Source organism: Loxodonta africana, chromosome 11 (assembly GCF_030014295.1).
Source record: "Loxodonta africana isolate mLoxAfr1 chromosome 11, mLoxAfr1.hap2, whole genome shotgun sequence".
Lineage (NCBI taxonomy): Eukaryota > Metazoa > Chordata > Mammalia > Proboscidea > Elephantidae > Loxodonta > Loxodonta africana.
Window position 1 is genome coordinate 655,007 of NC_087352.1, and position 14,627 is coordinate 669,633.

The 14,627-nt window shown below is 44.3% G+C and overlaps 1 protein-coding gene across 9 annotated transcripts in view; it reads left to right on the forward strand.

Moving 5' to 3' along the window:
• Positions 1-976: 976 nt before the first annotated feature.
• Positions 977-14,627, forward strand: part of ZNF793 (zinc finger protein 793) — a 32,775-nt gene continuing 19,124 nt past the window's right edge. For 2 of the 9 annotated variants that reach the window (XM_023541501.2, XM_023541502.2), the window contains exons 1-2: positions 983-1,829; positions 4,080-4,218. The gene's annotated coding sequence lies outside the window, so the exon portion shown is untranslated. Of the gene's footprint in view, positions 1,830-4,079; positions 4,219-8,997; positions 9,102-14,627 lie in introns of all 9 variants that reach the window. The other 7 variants (XM_023541487.2, XM_023541495.2, XM_023541498.2 and 4 more) reach the window with 7 other exon arrangements.

A 14,627-nucleotide genomic window follows, 5' to 3' on the forward strand; every position in this document is an offset into this window, starting at 1 on the left:
CTCCTCAAACCACCCTTTGAAATCTCTGTTCAGTTCTTTTACTTCATCATTTCTTTCTTTTGCTTTAGCTACTTGATGTTCAAGTTTCAGAGTCTCTTCTGACATCCATTTTGGTCTTTTCTTTCTTTCTTGTCTTTTTAATGACCTCTAGCTTTCCTCATGGATGATGTCCTTGATGTCATTCCACAACTTGTTTGGTCTTCAGTCATCAGTGTTCAGCGTGTCAAATCTATTCTTGAGATAGTCTCTAAATTCAGGTGGGGTAAACTCAAGGTCATACTTTGGCTCTCATCATCACTTCTACTGTATTCTATTGGTCTCACAGACCAACCCTAGTACAATGTGGGAGACGGTGACTACCAGGATGTAGGTAGGAGTCATTGAAGGACCCTGGATGGTGCAAACCACTAACCTAAAGGTTGGCAGTTCAAACCCACCCAGCGGCACTGCAGAAGTCCTGGTGATCTGTTTCCATAGGATTGCAGCCAAGAAAATTCTATGAAGAAGTTCTACCCTCTAACACATGAGGTTACCATAAGTTGGAATACTGTCATAACAGGTTTTTTTTTTTTTTAGGGATCATTGGGATCAGTAGATATCATTGGGAGCCATTTTGGAGGTCAGCAATCATACCAACTGGTATGACAACCAACTGAAATTAGTTTTTTTTTTTTTTTTTAAAGCTATTTTCATAAGACAAGACAATCACTTCTAGAGTTGTTCCAATGCCTATGCTCTAGGTAGCATTCAAGGCAGAACCTAGGGAATGCTGTATGTACCTTACCACTTCCCCTTGGCACTCGCCATTCCCATATGGCTTCTTAACTGCATGCACCTGACTCTGCCTTAAGGCAGAATGGAAATGTTTGGGCTTTATTGCCCCGTGAGTAGTCTTCAACCAGTGAGGAAAGGGAATTGGTGTATAAATACCTCAGCTTCCTTGGCTCTTCAGTGGGACAACTCAGAGGTGGTTTCCACAAATTCTCCCAGAGTTCCCCCAGAACACCAAACCCCTATAGCTCACAGGAGTAATTTGCTAATTTGGTTTCCATTCCTTTCCTGTCTCACTTTCCCACGTCGTACCTGCCAAATAAATTGCTTGCTCTGACATCCTTCTCTGAAGTTCTGCTTCTGGGGCAAACCACCTGAGACAAAGTCCTTGCTTTAGCGGATATTATAGCCAGAGCGCTTACTCGCTACATTTTCTTTCAATAACTTAACAACTTCTGCTCGGCCGCTTAGTGGCCTCGCCCCTTCCTCACGGCTCCGCCCCCTCCCTGAGGTCACGCCCCTTCCGCAGGTCGCCGCAGACCGTTCCAGAGAAGACCGAGTCTCTTCACTCCTGAATCCCGCCCAGAAAGTTTTTCTGGGCGTACGGAAATTCCTCCTAGGAGATGGCCTCGCCCTTTAAACGTAAAGTAAGCATAAACGTGCGCGGCCATCTTACTTCCCCGCCTTGGCTGGTGGAGGACAAAGAAAGCTCAGCCTCGGCGTCAAGGCGCCGCCATACTGGTCACAGGAGGTTTGAGTTTTTGAGCTGCTGAGTAAGAGCAGCGGCAACGTCGGGGTTCAGGGGCCCACGGACACTTGGTCCTCCCTGCCCTAAGATAGCCCAGTCCTCTGGTCTAGCAAAGGCCCAGTCATTCACTGTACGGCACAGTTTTAAACATGGCCGCCTCCACCAACAGATGATCAACGTGTGAGGCCGTCACACCGTTCATTAAAACTTAAAAAAAAAAAAAACCCGAAGTCCTATTCTCTGGAAGGCTATGAAGTGGGCCGTGGCGGTCGACACCCTCAAAGGCCGGATGGGCACAGCTGATACGACGGTGAGCCGGTTTGGTACGGTTATCAGTTTGGGGTTATGGGTACAGATCCAGGATAAATGGGAAGGGTGGGTTTGAGAAATAGGTACACACAGGGAGCTATGCGGGATGGTGACCTGGACACTACGGTGGCCTCAGAGGGTCGATCATGGGCGACCGTAAGGGTCAGCGGCGAGGGGACTGTAGGATTAAGTGGTTGAGCGTCTAAGCCTCGTGGGACTTTTCGTGGGAGCGGGCGGAGGTCGGTGGGAGCCAGTTGGCAGGGGCTCTGTGAGGAAGATGGATTGGAGTATGTGGCAATAAATACATGAGGGTTCTTTGAAAGTTCTTGTTTGGTAGGTGCGTGGGGGGCAGTTATTGGTGGTCTTTGGTGGTCTGTGGCCAAGTGGAGGGTGTTTGTAAGATACTGATTTGGAGAGCATTAAGGGTCAGTGACTGGGGGATTCTAAGCTCTGTGGGCAGCCACAGTGTGGGTATCTGGAATAGGTGATTGTGGATAGGTTGGAATTCAATGTTAAGAGAGCCAGTGAGGATCAAAGTTTGGGGAAATGTTTTGGACTGTTAAAAATAAGTCAAAACTCACTGAAATTTGAATATATGGTTTATTCTGACCAGTTATTCTGTAGGCATTTAGGGAGTCCATTTTGATTGTAGAAAAAGGCAAATGGCTCAAGGACACTAGATACACATGATTGATTGAACCCTACCTTCCTCCTTTACCAAGATGAACTGATAGCAGTTTACTTCTGGCCTGGCTGCTAATAATTTCGCCCTCCACCCCCCTGCGGAAACCCCGGTGGTGTAGTAGTTGTTAAAACTGCTAACCAAAAGGTCGCCAGTTCAAATCCACCAGCTGCTCCTTGGAAACCTTATGGGGCAGTTCTACTCTGTCCTGTAGGGTCATTATGAGTTGGAATCGACTCGCTGGCAACATTTTTTTTTTTTTTAATACAGCAGTTTCTGGCACGGGTTTGCTGCTTAATAATTTGGTTTCAGGATTAAGAAAAACTTTAAAATCAAAGTAAGATGTCTCTTAATTGATTTTCCTCTTCAGTGGGGCCATCAGTGATTGAGATGGAGGGATCTGAGAGCATTAGTAATTGGGAGGACTTTTGTCGGTCAGGGAATGGGGAATGGAGGGATCAAAGATTGGGACTGTCATTAATTGTGTGTACATGGGGGGTGGGTGGGACATTGGGCTATCCCTGGAGATGTGTGGGTTTGTGTTTGGGAACCTGTGGAGTTCAGTGTTTGGCAGTCAGATTGGTTTAGTGAGCTTTGTAGTCCCTAACCAGTGGTGGCCTTTGGTGGTCAGGTTTGGACATCATGGGATATCAGTGACTTGGAGGATCTCTGGGGCCTGTGATTGGGAGGGACATCATGCAGGTTGATGTTCAGGAGGCTTGCAAAGTTCAGAAGTGGAGGATAAGAGAGTCCAGGATCTAAGGCTGCAGCCTTGCATACTGGGAACATACTTCACCCAGGTGATTCCCCAGTTGATGTGCAGCCGGTTTAGTCTAGTCTCTCAGAATGTAACCAAACACAGGTTCTTGTCCTGTCCTGGACGCCACACCACCTGCTGCAAGGGAAACAGAAAGTGGAAATTTATTGTTTGCACAAACAAGGAGCAACGGGGACCTGATGGCTGAAAGACCTCAAGCTCTGCGCCCCAAGGGAGCTGGTAGCTTTTATGTCCTTGAGTCCCAAGGGGGCAGAGATTGGCACCCAAAATCCAAAACCCTGAGCCCCCCCCACCCATATTTGGAGATCCCGGCGCTGAGTCATGTTACAAAGGAAGGGACTTGTCACTTTGCAAATGGGCTCGGACACCGTTATGTGCTGGAAAATATCTTCCTTTCGAACAATGCTCAGGTCTGGGGTCAGGTTGAGGACACAGCGCTTCAGTTTCTGCGCATGCGCCAAGATCCTGGTTCACACGCGCAAAGGATTCTGGCGCCAAATTCGAACTGGGGTTAGGGCCACGGGGGTAGGGCCAAACCACAGTTAGAAGCCGCTGTCTGGCGTGGGGCTAGGGGTGGGGAACCGGGCGGAGCAGGGAAGCCTCAGCGGAGGTTTCAAGAACAGGCCCATCTCAGAACTGTCCTCCAGCTTTTCATTGTTCCCCACAGTAATGAAAGTGCTTTGAAAGGGTCAAGTGTTAAATTTATCTAAAGGAACATGTTACCAAAGATGTGGCTTCTGTTGCCCTTGGTGGGAATCCAATGCATATCCCTCCTGATGTTTCTCCTTAAGGTTCTTTCTGGCAAGGGTAACGACGTACCCATCTGACAGCATCCGGGAGTGAGCCTGGTTTCTGGAAATCTGTTCTGACTCCATGGCCGTTGGGATGGATGTGACCTTGCCTGTGGTTAGAAAACAAAGAGTTTACTGAGTAAGTAAACTGATATTGTAGAAGATTTGGCTGAAAGAACAAAATCTGAGAGCTTTCATAAAGAATTTTTATCTAGGCTCATTTTAAAGATAAATTACGTAGGAAAAGAAACTAGAAGTTACCGTGTTCTAAAAAAGTCTTTTTTGCCTTTTTCTGTATTTTTTGGGTATAAACCCGTTAACCTGTTGTGGCTGAGTGAATTCTGACTCACAGCAACCCTACAGGACAGAGTAGAACTGCCCTACAGGTTTCTAAGGAGCAGCTGGTGGATTCGAACTGACTTTTTGGTTAGCAGCCAAGCGCTTAACCACTGTGCCATAGCACATCTGATCTCCATCAGCCGGTTCCTTTTATAGCCCTGGTAGAACAGTTCAGTAAAGGTAAATCCACAGCAGCCGCCACAAAAATAAAACTTAAAGCCACTTTTAGAAACTGTCCTTCACTGGAATTAAGTTACACTAATGATCATTAAGATGGGCTGAGACAAGATTACAAACAAAATGGAAATAAGATTTTAACCATTAGCCTACTGAAGGGTGCAATTCCAAAACAATATTTTTAATTGGTAGTGCTAACAGAATTTTGTAATGGATTATGTTAAGTTAAAAGGATTATGTTCAGTCTTTCTGTAGTGTTCAGACAAAGCAGAATGTCCGTGAAATTCTGAGAAGCAAAGGAAGCTGAGGGCTACGGCAGGTAACGTCTTTCGGAAGCCGTCCAGGTCGAGTGTGACGAGTTCAGGTCTTAGTGCTGGCACTTTCTGTTTTTCTATTGCTCAGAATCAAGGACAGGTGGTTGCTTTGCATGCAGAAATCATTTGCTTGAGTAAGGAGTTTGGCCATTTCCTTTTTTTTTTTCCCCCCCAAGCTGATTTTTTTCCATTACCTACACTGCTTAGGGAGCCCTGGTGGCACAGTGGTTCAGAGCTTGGCTGCTAACCAAAAAGTCGGCAGTTCGAATCCACCAGCTGCTCCTTAGAAATCCCATGGGGCAATTCTACTCTGTCTTGTAGAGTCGCTATGAGTTGACTCCACGGCAGTGGGTTTACATGGCTCACTGTTAGGCTTAGGGTCAGTTAATTAAAAAAAACAAAATGCCCTGGATAACATGCTCAAGTAAAAAATCACAACATTGTCCTACCTTGAAAGCCCCCATGGTTTCCCCTGCCAGTCACCACCCTGCCGAGGGGAGCCGTTCTCCTCCTTCACACATACAGATTAGTTTTGCCTGTTTTTGAACTGTAATTAAATGGAACATTCACACCTGGATGTGGGGTTAGGGGACTTGGCAGGATGTGGCTCTGTCTGAAAAATGCTTAAGTTTGAATCCCAATTATTTCATTTATACAACAAACATTTTTCATAGATCATTAAATATTCTTAAAAAATATTGAGGTAAAGTGTGTATATCTTAAGGGTACAATTCTATGAATTATACATACAGAGAACCATATAACCACCATCTAAATCAAGATATGTATAATTTTTAGCACCTAGTCAGTACCCAATTAGCTGGGTATAATACAGTAGATTAGATTTTATTTTTTAATACAGTAGATTAGTTTTGCCTGTTTTTGAACTTTAATTAAATGAAATTCTGTAAATAATCAGAAGCCATGGGTAAATTTTGTCTGAAATTCTAAAACCAGGCAAATGCTAGAACAGAATTTTGAGAGCCTGTCTGAGATTGCCAGTTTTTGTTTTCTTGTTATTTCCTTTGGAAGCCAAAACTACGCACAGCGAAATGGTTCGGGGTGAACTGAGACTCAGGGTCCTAGTAATGGAGTTTGTTGCCTTTGAGCAGCCCCCAGTCAGCCCCCAGGGGAGCAGCTTTCTCCGACGGGATGGGAGAACATGTCTGCCACTTTTATTAGCCTCGGAACGGGAGCTGGGTGGAGTGAATACCCAGGATGTTGACAACTCAAAAGCCAAAGAGTTCTGAATTTGGCTTCATTGTCAGTGGTTAAGAGCTATGGCTGTGAACCCTAAAGGTTGGCAGTTGGAATGCACCAGCCACTCCTTGGAAACCTTATGGGGGTAGTTCGACTCCGTCCTGTAGGGGCACAATGAGTTGGAATCGACTTGACGGCAACAGGCTATTTTTTTTTTCTGGACAGAGTGAAATGTAAATGCTCTCTGGAGCCTTATGTTTTGAAGCTGGTGTGAGATCTCTGCAGTAAAAGTCAAGTTTCTGGGCCTCAGCAGCAGGCAGCTTGCGAAAGTTGGAAGACTAGTGATGTAATGAAGGCCCGTTACCTGCTACCCAGATCAGCAGTGAGCACTGCAATTTAGTGTTTTTTCATCTCTGCCCCCAAAACACATGCTCTTCCACGACTGCTTTAAAACAAGTCTCAAACATCCTGTCATTTCATTTTTTTTTTAATGGGTTTTTATTATTTAATGTACTGGCTTAAATTTACACTTTATAAATGTGAGTCTGCACTAAGTAGAGTGTCAAGAACTTGAAACAGAGATTAAGGTACTGCTCACCTGGTAAGAGAACAGGATGGACTTGTCATGGTTATCCCAATGTGTTGGGGCAAATGAAATGAACATAAAATCTCCTGCCAACCTTGGAAATGCTCTCCACAAATGTAGAAAAGGAAGACAACAGTTTTATTATTGAATAAGCGTTAAACCAGACTACAGTGCACGTCACAGGCAATCTGCTAATGAGCTTGGGAAGAAAGAAAGCAAGCTAGCTAGCTAGCTAGCTAGCTCACCCCTTTATATAGCCAAACAGATACAGTCATTACATACGTCTTCTGAAGATAAATAATAAGTTGTCCTAGGGTAGGGTCCAACAAATGTAGGGTACTCTGGGAGGAGTCTTTCTCAGGGATTCTGGAAGATGCTGGTAGATTCACTCCAGGTCTTTGCCTCATGCATACAACCTGGCATAACTAGGAAAGCCATTGTTAAAAGTAATCCAGACTCAAAGAAATTGAAACATAAGGTTTACTCTGAGCAGTTATTCTGTATGCATGTAGGGAGACCAGCGTATAAAGAGAAGAGGAGGGAGAATACAATATCAACCATTGGCCAGTGTTCACATGATTGATGAACTCTGCCTTACCCCTTTACTGAGATCACCTGCTAGCAGGTTGCTCCTGGCCTAGCTGCTGATAATTTGACCCTCCACCCGCCTACAGCCCTGAGACTCTGAGATTCATTAGGAGAGCCTTGAGTCTTTCTCATTAAATCAGGAGGTAATGGTTCTGTTGACTATCCTTTTCTTGTCGGGAAAGACACATTTACATTGCTGTAGAGCAGTTTCTGGCAGGCTTTTGCAGTTCGAATCAAGCTTTTTTATGGTTAATATTTGGTTTTTTGGATAAGGAAAACCTTAAAATCAAAGATGTCTGTTAATTTTCCTTTTTAACACCACCAAGAACCTCCTTCTTGAACTTACAGCCCTTCTCATCTTCCTCATCCTTCCACAAACATAAGGATTTGCTTTATTTTGTTTTTGCTTTTAAATAATTCCAGACTTAGAGATGTTGAGCGCCCCTCAAACTCAGAGCAAGTCCCCCATAGCTAGAGTTCAGGGCCTGTTACAGCAGACAGTATCTCAGCAGGCTCTCGGTATTCAGAGGGAGCAGAAGTCAGAGAGACCTTTGCCACAGGCTTCTCTGCAATTGAGCAGAAATTGATGGTTATATACAATTTTGTCACCTTGACTTCATAAGATGTGGGTTAGGTGCTGTCATGTTTAACCATAATTGGTATGTTTCATTGCCATTTAAAGGAATTGTTGTATGACATATTAATGTTTCAAGGTCAGATTGATTAATTAAAAATTATGACATTATTTAGTGACATGTTTTTTGTTTCAAGGCCAAAATAATTAAAAATTATGGTAATTGTTTAGTGACATATTTATCTATCAAGGCCACTTTACAGAGATTTGATTAATTTTATATTATCAGAGAGTGTGGGTGCATAGCCCAATTTAGGGAAGTTATTTACAACATCATGTACTTCTGTTATCTATTTCCAAGGTTAGAACAACTTTTTAACAATTTTTAGTTAATGGTTAAAGAGCATTATAGAAGTATACATGTTTCTAAGTTCGGAAAATCTCTAACTTCGCATTACAAGTGACTTATACAGAGGTGTTTAAAAACATGAAAAATATTGTAACAGTGTGAAAAGCATTATAGAAGCATCCGTAATACTGTTTTATACATGGATATTGATAAAATTCAGTATTTGAGAACATCACAAAAGTGCACATAACAATATGGCAGTTCCGTGTTCATCCTTTTGACCCTCCAAACTGTTTTCCACAGTGGCTGTACCGCTTGACATTTTCACCAGCAATGGATAAGCATCCCTGTTTCTCCACAACCTTGACAATACCTGTTTTTTTTTTTGCATTTTTTTGACTATCGTGATTTTAATAGGGGTGAGATGGTATCTCATTGTGGTTTTGATTTGCATCTCCTTAATCGCTAATGAAGTAGCCCTGATGGCGCAGTGGTTAAGCACTCGTCTGTTAACCGGAAGGTCTGCAGTTTGAACCCACCAGCTGCTGCATGGGATTTACGACCTTGGAAACCCTATGGTGCAGTTTTGTGTTGTCCTGCAGGGTTGCTATGAGTTGAAATTGACTCGACGGCAGTAGGTTTGCTTTGGTTTAATGGCTAATGACATTTAGCATCTTTTCATGTACTTGTTGGCTGTCTTAGGCTGGGTTCTCTAAAGAAGGAAAACAGTAAAGTGTATAAATATATACAGAGAGAGATTTGTATTAAGGAAATGGCTCACGTGGTTGTAGAGGCTGGAACGTCCCAAGTGCGTGGATCGGAACAGAGGCTTCGCCTGATTCACAGGAGAACCCAAGATTGGCACGTTGGAGAGCAGGGCTCTTGCTCACAGACTGTGAGTATGGCATCTATCTTCCCCCACCTCTGCTTGCTTAATCTGTTTTTGTATTTCAAAGAGATTGATTTAAGACATACCCTACACTAATTCTGTCTTATTAACAAAGATAACCCACTCCCAAATGGGATCATAACCACAGGTATTGGGGTTTGGATTTACAACACATATTTTGAGGGGACACAATTCAATCCATAACACCAGCCCATTGATCAAATAAGCCATTCTTTCTCCACTGGTTTATTTTAAATAATAAAAGTGATTTTTATTTTGAAACAATCTCAAGTTTACAGAAAAATGGTGTAAAACTCGCATGGCAGAGGTGTCAGACCTCCTCTAACTTCCTGAAGTGGGGGAAGGAGAATCAAGATCAGCAACCCAAGGCTGATTCCTACGAGACAGGTCACACATGCCTCCACCCTCCAACCCTTTTACCAATTCTGACACCAGCTGCCCCTCTCATGGCACTCTGTACTTCTCCGCTGGGTTCAAAAATTCGTTGCAGTGGCCACATAGAACCCAAAGACGGTACTCATGATTTTGGGGCTTATTAGGGAAGTAACAGGTTACAACTGAGGTTCAGCGCTCAGGATGTAGTTCTTCAATCAGGACAGCCTCTTAGGTGTGTCCACAGACATGCCTCTCTCTGGTCCCTCAGCCTCACTTCTGCCCCTGCTTTGGCAAACGTTAAAAGTTCTTCTAGCTCTGCCGATAAGTGCCTTGAGACATTCAGCTCTAGCTCTGTGTTGACAAACCTAGTTCCGCCAAGTGCCCATAGACACCCTACTCCGCCAGGAAGCCTAGCGTGCCGTCTCCTGCCAGTCTCCTGGTTCTGCTGCTGCTGTTTCTCCTGCAATGTAGCGAATTACTTAATATGGCCCTTCTAGCTATAGTCATTGTAGCTCCCACCAAATGACTGGATGGGACTATGCGAATGAGGTATATGGAACCCTAATGAGGAGATTGGTCAGTTTTGCCATCCCACTAGGCTTAAAGGAAGGCACAGAGAGAGAGTAGGAGTTGTCACACAGAAGACAGGGAGAGCTGTAACAGGGAGAGTTGTCACACAGAAGAGAGGGTGAGAAGCAGCTATTTAAGTTCCTCACGCTTGCTTTCAAGGATAAATCGATCATCTTGAGCCATTCCTCATAGCCTTAGGTCCACATACACACATGCAGTTCTGCTGAGAGCAGCTGAACCAGGTTGTATTCAGTCATCACTAGGGCAGTGGAAGCCTCATCCCTAGGAGGGAGCCCGAAAGGTTCCCTGGGATTCCTCCTGGGGTCCAAGGCAGTCCCCTTGATACTTACCCAGGAATGCCTCATAGCTTGGACTTTCTCAGCTGTGAAATTAGACCTGTTTCCCAATCTACCTCTGCCTCTGGTTCTTATCAGTTAAAAAAAAAAAAAAAAAGGCAGAATTAAAAACGCTGACCTCAGCATTGTGGCGAGGCAATCCTTGGGAGTTATTTAGCGCAATACTCAGTAGGCACTCATTAAATTCAGCTAGGATAATAGTGATAATGGCAAACATTTCTATGTGCTAGGCACTGTCCTCAGGCTTTCTATAAATTCATTTAATCCTCACAATAGACCTGTGAGGGGGTACAGATGGGGAAACTGAGGTACAGAGAGGGTAAGTAACTCATCCAAGGTAAGTGGTAGAACCTGGATTTGAACCCAGGCCGTCTGGCTCCTTAATTTCTGTTCATGGCCTCTCCCTGTTTTCGTGGATGAGGAAACTGAGGCTGTGAGAAATAAGTGTCTGTTCCAGATTCCCTCAGTCAGTTAGACGAATTGCTTGGTGTCAGACTTGTGTCTGAGTCACTCCCAGGTTCAGGGTCTTTCCAGAAGTTGCCGTACTCCAAACCCAGAGTAGAGCCATCACTCAGCTGTCTCCTACACAGTCCTCTCAGTCTCCTTCCCCTGAGACCCTAGGAGTGTTTTAGGAGGGACTGTTGGGTGAGTGTCACCAAGAGGCCTGCCTGTCTTCAGGTTCGTTGGATGCCCTGCAGACCGTGAGATCTGACCACCTCACTAGGTGGCAGGGTTCTCCAGCTCTCGCCAGCCCTCAGGGCCACTGGACCTTGGCCACCTCCACAGAAGGCCCTGCCAGGGGCTGTAGCTGAAGGTGAGTTACTAGTGAGAGATGGGGCTCTGAGGTTTTGGCAGGTCAGACAAAAGACCTGCTGGTCCAGGAAAAGGGAAGTTGGGGTAAGAATCCCCTTCTGGAGGAGTCACCTAGAGTCTCAGACCTCTTGCTCGTGCAGAGACTCCCAGGTAACGGGAAATAGCATCATCCCTGGCCAGATGCTAATCAAGACCCAAGTTGGGGTGTCCTTCCTATAGAGCTCATAGGGCATTCCACGGCTGCATGGTAGAAGAGGGCTTGGCTTCAACCAGAGGAATTGGCTTTTTTTTAGCAGAGGACAGGTATGGGTGCCGTTGCTGTTTTAAAGATTCTCCTCCTAGATTATTTATTGGCGGACAGTGTCTGGATCTAGTGGGAATCAGCTGTGGGAACGATGAAGTTTGAGTTGTCAGGGCCACAGCTCAGGAATGCCAATCAGGAGACAAATGCTTATTGCCCCACAGTGGTGAGGTGGTTTTCCTGCCCTGAAAAGAGATGAGTCAGCTCTGAGGTACAGAATACATAAAGTGTACAGATCTTAAATGTACAGCTTGATGATTTTTTTTTAACATTGTGCTTTAGGCAAACATTCACATAGTAAATTAGTTTCCCATTCAGTAATTCATACGCAGATTGTTCAGTAACATTGGTTGCAATCCCCGCAGTGTGTCAGCACTCTCCCCATTTCTACCCTGGCATCCCCGTTTCCATTCATCCGGTTTCCCTGCCCTTTCCTGCCTTCCCATCTGTGCTTTTGAACAAATATTGCCCTTTTAGTCTCGTATTGATGACTGTTCTAAGGAGCATGGGTGTTACTGTTTATTTTATAGGCCTGCCTGTTATTTGGCCAAAAGGTGATCTCTGGAAGTAGCTACAGTTCCGTGTTAGAAGGATGTCTTAGGGCTATAGTCTCAGTGGTTTCTCCAGTCTCTATCAGACCAGTAAGTCTGGTCTTTTTTTGTGAATTTCAATTTTGTTCCAAATTTTCCCCCACTCTAAGTGGGACCTTCTATTGTGATCCTGGTCAGAGCGGTAGGTAGTGGTAGCTGGGCACCATCTAGTTCTTCGGCTCTCAGGCTAGTGGAGGCTGTGGTTCATGTGGGCCATTAGTCCTTTGGACTAAATGCTCCTTTGAGTCTTTGGTTTTCTTCACTCTCCTTTGCTCCGGACAGGAAAAGACCAATAGTTGTATCTTAGATGGCCACCCACAAGCAAGTTTTTAAGACCCCAGACACTACTTGCCACAGTAGGATGTAGAGCATTATCTTTATGAACTCTGTTATGCCAGTTGACCCAGATGTCCCCTGAGGCTGTGTTTGGTCATAAACCTTCAATCCCAGTACCATGAGATGTTTGGTTATGTCTAAGAAGTTTCCATAACTGTGCTCCATGTGTGCTCTATTAAATAAATAAATATACATGCCATACATATAAATAAGTATATGGAAATATCCACAACCATACCCATTTATGTGCATGGGTGTACTCCAGTCCAACCTCCCACACCTGTTTAGCATACATATCTACTGTGTATCCACTTACAAGTTATTGTTTGTTATTATTGTTGTTGCAAGATTGTATATGCTGTAGTATTTACCATAGTTGCTCTTTTTTCTTGCATACCTCTCAGTTCCATTCTTTGCTCTGGGTGCATTATGCTGACTTCCCCCGTATTGTGTATTGCCTTTCCCTTCAAAAAATTAACAAACATCTGTTATCTAGTTAATGATCTCTCCCTCCTCCCATTCCTATTAACCATCAAAGAATGTTTCTTTCTCTGTGTAGACTTTTTCTTGATTTTTCATAATGGTGGTCTCATACAATATTTGTCCTTTTTTGAATGACTTATTTTACTCAGCATAATGTCCTCCAGATTCATCCATGTTGTGAGATGTTTCGCGGATTCATCATTATTCTTTATCGTTGCATAGTATTCCACTGTGTGGATGTACCACAATTTGTTTATCCATTCTTCTGTTTATGGACACTTAGGTTGTTTCCATCTCTTTGCTGTTGTGAATAATGCTGCGGTGAACATGGGTGTGCGTATGTCTATTTGTGTCATGGCTTTTCTTTTTCTAGGGTATATACCTAGAAGTGGGACTGCTGGGATCATGTGGCATTTCTGTTTCTAGCTTTTTAAGAAAACCCCATATCATTTTCTATAGCAGCTGTACCATTTTACAATCCCATCAGCAGTATAATAGTTCCAGTCTCCCCACAACCTCATCAGCATTTGTTTTCTATTTTTTTGATCGGTGCCATTATTGCTGGAGTGAGATGGTATCTCATTGTAGTTTTTGATTTGCATCTCTCTAATGGGTAATGATTGCGTGCTTCTCTTCACGTGTTTGTTAACCGCCTGAATGTCTTCTTTAGTGACATGTCTGTTCATGTCTTTTAGCCATTTTTTTTTTTACAGATGCCTTTTTATTTAAATCATACTTTAAATGAAGGTTTACAGAACAAACTAGCTTCTCATTGAACAGTTAGTACACGTGTTGTTCATGACATAGGTTAACAACCCCACAACATGTCCGCACTCTCCCTTCTCGACCTTGGGTTCCCTGTTACCAGCTCTCCTGTTGCCTCCTGCCTCCTAGTTCCTGCCCCTGGGCTGCTGTGCCCCTTTAGTCTTGTTTTGTTTTATGGGCCTAATCTTTGGCTGAAGAATGAACCTCAGGAATGACTTCACTACTGAGCTGAAAGAGTGCCTGGTGGCGATACTCTCAGGGTTTCTCCAGTCTCTGTCAGGCTAGTGAGTCTGGTGTTTTTTTTTTTTTTTTTATTAATGTTTATTGAGCTTCAAGTGAACGTTTACAAATCAAGTCAGACTGTCACATATAAGTTTATATACACCTTACTCCGTACTCCCACTTGCTCTCCCCCTAATGAGTCAGCCCTTCCAGTCTCTCCTTTCCTGACAATTTTGCCAGCTTCCAACTCTCTCTATCCTCCCATCCCCCCTCCAGACAGGAGATGCCAACACAATCTCAAGTGTCCACCTGATATAATTAGCTCACTCTTCATCAGCGTCTCTCTCCCACCCACTGTCCAGTCCCTTTCATGTCTGATGAGTTGTCTTCGGGGATGGTTCCTGTCCTGTGCCAACAGAAGGTCTGGGGACCATGGCCGCCGGGATTCCTCTAGTCTCAGTCAGACCATTAAGTATGGTCTTTTTATGCGAATTTGGGGTCTGCATCCCACTGATCTCCTGCTCCCTCAGGGGCTCTCTGTTGTGCTCCCTGTCAGGGCAGTCATCGGTTGTGGCCGGGCACCAACTAGTTCTTCTGGTCTCAGGATGATGTAGGTCTCTGGTTCATGTGGCCCTTTCTGTCTCTTGGGCTCATAGTTATTGTGTGACCTTGGTGTTCTTCATTCTCCTTTGCTCCAGGT